The sequence below is a fragment of the Cynara cardunculus genome (assembly GCF_001531365.2).
Source record: "Cynara cardunculus var. scolymus isolate 2C chromosome LG 2, CcrdV1, whole genome shotgun sequence".
Classification (NCBI taxonomy): domain Eukaryota; kingdom Viridiplantae; phylum Streptophyta; class Magnoliopsida; order Asterales; family Asteraceae; genus Cynara; species Cynara cardunculus.
In genome coordinates this window covers 50,004,641-50,010,253 of record NC_037529.1, presented here as the reverse complement: position 1 = coordinate 50,010,253, position 5,613 = coordinate 50,004,641, and positions in this window count along the sequence as shown.

Below are 5,613 nucleotides of genomic sequence, written 5' to 3'. Positions count from 1 at the left end.
ACAATGGCCTCCTCCGCCTCCCACGAATCGAACAACAATGACAGTAGAGTCCAATCCACCGGCACCGACAGTCGCGCTATCGTGTTCCTTCCCATGAAGCCAAACAACCATGCCATTGAACTACGGAACACACTGTTCGACGACCGCTTCGCCGTCATGATCGAGTTTTTTAAGAACTGTATTCTCCTTCCCGCCCTGACCCTTGTTGACACCGGCGTACCACTAAAGTACGTCCAATAGTATTAGCAAACATATGAGTTCGACCCCGAAAGCCACGGAATAATGGGGGACATGGATGCCCCAAACGATATGATATGTTCGCTCAAAATATCGCGGGCTAAAGTTTCTCGAGTTCTGTGCATTTCCACTCGACGGAAACTTGGAATTGCCAAATATAACGAACCACCCACCTCTGACGACATTCTACGTTTCGTTAAGATCCTAGGTTACAATCGTGACCTACGCAACGTATCAGACTTCAAACGCCAATTCCTCCCGCCGATGTGGAACATGTTTTTCTCCATCCTCAACAGGGCCCTCACATGCAAGCTTGGGTCATTGGACCAAGGGAATATCAACATCATGACAATCATGTACAGGTTGTTCTTCAACCTCAACCTTGACTACGCCTTTCTCATCTACAATGAGATTCATTCGGCGGTGGTCAAGAAATGCAAACTCCAAGCCGCTGGCAAGCCTCTATCTGCGGTTCTCTTCCCTCGTTTCCTCACCCTCTTCATTAGGGACGCAATAAGGAAACATGGACTACCGGTTGAGGAGCCCTTCACTTCAGTTTACAAGATGCATAGCCATCGACCAACCCTCTTGAAGGAGGTTTACACCATCAACCGCCCACTCTCAAGGGCTATGCTCAATGTCATTCCATCGACATCTGAGATACGCCAGACCTATGAACGCTCTATGTTGTCTCAGGAACAGAGGGAAGCTACCCCAGAGCGATTAGAGTCGTCCCCCAATTGCAGACCTGGTCACAAAGGCCGAGTTCCAAGCCTTTGTCGTTATGCAGTCCTTGGAAGACCTTAAACTCATCATTCAAGGGATTGTTGACAACCCACCCTCAACCAATAACACTAACCTTCAACAATCCTTTGCAATCCTGCAACGCCACCTCTCCCAAATTGAAACCCAAACCCGAGACAATACCACACGTCTCTAAATGCTCCAACAAACCATCACCCAACACCACAATACCACATCCTCCCTTGCCACCCAAAGAAACCAAATCCTCATCCAATCCATCGCCACCCTCACAGCCCAGGCAACTGAGGCCGATGAGAACCTTACATACATCATCACCCAACTACACAACATCCTTCAAAACCTTAACACCCTACCCACAACCATCATCTCCAAAACTCCTCACCAAGCCCCACCTCAATCCACTTCATCAATCGATGAAACCCTTGCCACCCTTACCCACCAAATGGCCACCATACAAACCACCCTCGCCCAACTCCCAGCCATTATACTAGCCCAAATTTCCCAGCCTACTCCACCCCCACCTCCCTCTGCAGGCCCATCCTTTGATGAAGTCTTCTCCTCATTCACTACAGAGGTGAGAAATTTGATCACCAACCTTCCTGTTCCTGCATCTACATCCACCACCACCTCCATGCCACCACAAGCCGCCTCATCATCCATAGAGTTCGCAACCAGATCTGATCTGAGGGCTCTGTCCAAAGCACTTCTCTCATCTTTCAATGAGATAAGTGCCAAATTCGTTCATCGCGCTATCCATCCGACCAGGGTTCTCTCCCAGAACCTGGCCGATGAACAAAGGCGCACCACTTCTCTCCTTCAAACGATGGAGGAGAGCCGACAACAAGCAGTCCTGAAGGCGTATCTTGCATCCTTCAGGAAGGACAAAAGGAAGAAGAGGAGCAAAGCATCATGCTCCAGCAGCCTCCAACACAAGAGGCCACGACATGAAGACCAAGACCACGATGATCAAGGTCTTGGACCTCATGAGGGGGAGACAGAGGCCGCGACTGCATAGCAAATGGAATCCGCTGCACCACCATCACCACAAACTCAACCACCACCAACAACCCAAGGAATCCAAGCGAGGGAACCAGAGGCTCAGCCCTCTGAAGATGTACAATATGTACATGTTCTCATCGCTATTACCCAAGAACCCATCGTATTGAGTTCCTCAACCAATGAAGAGCCAACCACCCCGCCAACAGAAATAAACCAACCTTTTACTTCATCACCCACACCAAAACTACCCTTAACCACCAACCCCTCGCACTACAGAACCCTTCAACACCTTATCCATACAACCAGAATCAACAACAATCCAACCTTCCTCACCCCCAACAACCACAAACCCAAACAGAATCCCATGAACCAGAAACCACCCAAGTCGAAACCAATGAACCACAACCAACCCAAGTTGAACCAACCCAACAAGAAACCATACCTTCACCAACCTATACACAACCCTCAACCCAACCACCCATGGTGCAAGCGGATGCTCCCTCTTCGTCGAGGCAACCTCCGCAGAGCTTGGTCGATGAAATTATACAGAACATGGAGTCGCTGCAGAGACGTCCAGAGTTGCCACCCAGGGAACCCATTATGATGGAAAACATCCATCAATACTTGTACCAAGACCGTGATGAAAGTTTGACCATCTATCCTCCGATTTTATCACCTGAGTCCATGGACCTCTTACACCATAGGTTCATTAGACAGACCACACAAGCACCACAGGCTATCTTCTAGAACGATGGGATAAGAAGGGTCATGGATCTAAAAGTGAGGACCTTCGCCATTAGAGCCATACGATACATCGAGTTCACAGTGGAAAGAGCACATGGTCAAATTAGCATGTTCAACGAAAATGACCTCATCAACCTTAATCCCTATGACTTGATTGAACTCTATGCATACACGACTCAGCGGCAGGACCACGGCATCAGGTTTGGAATGGTGAACAGAGCGGTTGTAAAAACAATGGAGACCCTGGTAAACCATCGAGCCAATAGTGATTTCGAAATTGCTCTTCGCTTAGGCATCAAAAGACTTTCCTGTGCTCCACCAAATGAAGACTTCCAAGGCCTGTAGGAGAAAAGATCTGCCTCAGTCTTAACTCAACCCGAGCTTGGACTTGTTTACAAGAATGAGTTCGGGGCAAAGAAATTCTTTAGACTAACTGAGGCATTCAAGTATTCATCGGACACACTTGAATGGTTTCAGAAAGTCATCAGAGAAAGGCTTGGTAGAAATCACGTGCCAAGAGAAGAAGGGAGTCAACTCATCCATGAGATATCGACAGTCATCGGCTATCGAAGACTGCTTATGCACTTCAGAGAAATATATCAAGGTAGATCATGATGAGTTGTAAATTTTTGCCTTAATATGTCTTTTGATTCCAGTATTGTAATAATTTCATCATCCAATGAAAATTTGGAATTTGCTATTTTTCTATTAGATTAGTCTTTGTTCTTCACAATTGTTTCTAGATTAGTTTATGTTTGTTCTTTCATTACTTAGGGGGAGATTGTTAAACCCCATAATTCATAAAGTGAAAAAGTAATGAAAAACAATAAGTGATGAAGAACCAGAAGACCGATGAAGACATCAAGGCAAAATTGGCTAAGTCTGGAGAACAACCAGAGGGTCGATGATCGACCAGAGATGCGATGGAAAGAGCATCTTCATCGCCCCTCTAGTCAACAACACTTAGAGAATTATTCAGTAATTCATCCAGAAGCATACGATGAAGATTTAAAGATAAGGATGATTCATCATACCATGGAAGACAGCTGGAGATGACAAGTCAACAGCTAGACTTCGAGTTTATCTTAAATATTAAAGCTTATCCATAGTTTAGATAAACAATATCTGTTAATAGAAGATTAGCTAAAAAGTCTCATTAGATAGTTATCTTCTTATTAGCTTACTAGTATAAATAGGTGATTAGGCCTATTGTGCTAAATGTCGCTTTTACGTTTTTCTCATTAATAAAGTGAAACCTTTGACGCTCAAGATTGTTCTTTAATGTTCATAATTTCTTCTTGAGTGTTCATCATTTTATTCATCAAATCACTATAATTTGGTTATTATTAACTCGATTATTAATGTTATTGAGAGATCTGGGATCAACAAAGTTCATGAAAAATCTCTAAATCTCAGTAATACCTTCTCTGTGGGAAAGATCTCGATATTTGTACCACTTTATTACTTGCAAGCGATCATAGTGTCGGCGTGCACTTGCACCGCCACTGTGGGGACATTATGCCCACTACGAGAACACGAACGATCCCTTCCTGTCACACACCTATATCGATTACCTTCGATCGATACCCACGTTTTACATCTCGATATTGGGAAGGCTTACATAAAGCTTGGGGCACACATTTGAATTTTAGTACAACCTTTTCATCCGCAAACTGATGGGCAATCTGAACATACAATTCAAACATTTGAGGATATGCTTCGAACATGTGTGTTGGAATGGCATGGAAGTTTATCCACTTGTACCTAATCAAGTTCTCCTATAATAATAGCTGACAGTCGAGTATTGGCATGCCCCCATATGAAGCACTTTATGGCCGAAAATGTCGAACACCGACTTGTTGGAACGAAGTTGGAGAACGTATTTTAGAAGGCCTAGAATTAGTACAAGTCACTACCGAGAAGGTCGAAATTGCACGTCAAATGATGAAAGAGGCTCAGGCTCGTGAAAAAAGCTACATGGACAAGCGACGATGACCTATCGAGTTCCAATCGGGTGATAAAGTCTTATTGAAGGTTTCCCTGACTTGTGGTATTAGACGTTTTGGTCTCAAAGGGAAGCTCACCCCAAGATATATTGGTCCTTTTGAAATTTTGGAAAGGGTTGAAGCTGTGGCCTACAGGTTAGTTCTACTACCACAATTGTCCCACGTACATAATGTGTTCCATGTCTCTTCGTTGCGAGGGTACAATTATCATCCTCTACACGTCATTGAATATCCCTTGGAGCACATAGAACATGATCTATCTTATCGCGAGGAACGTGAGGTAATTCTTGATCGCGATGAGGGAGGTACACGAAAGAGAGTGATCCCTTTTGTAAAAGTTCTTTGGAAGAATCACTCAAAATGTAAGGCGACGTGGGAAACTAAAGAACATATGCGGCGACAGTACCTAAAATTCTTAAATTGATGTAAGTTCCCTATCTCTAAATTCGATTTCGGGGACGAAATCTCCTTTTAAAGGGGGAGAATTGTAAGACCCGAGTTTTAAAAAAACTTACTCGTTAACTTACCCAAATTGTACCGTACTTAAATAACGGTCGGTAATTATTGATGGGTTAAAACCGTCAAACTTCAAAACTCTTAATAATTATATATATACACACACACAGACATATATATATATATATATAATAGAAGGGTACTCGTGCAATGCATCGAGACATATTTCGATTTCAATGTTTCGTTTTATTTTTTTATCTATGTCGATATAATATGATTTTATGTGGTTTTGAGAAAACGATAATGTTTTTATTTTTAAATAAAATATAAATTTGAAAATATCATATAAAATTTACAAAAAAATATATCAATATTAGTATCAAATTAACTATTTAAAAGTTTTTTT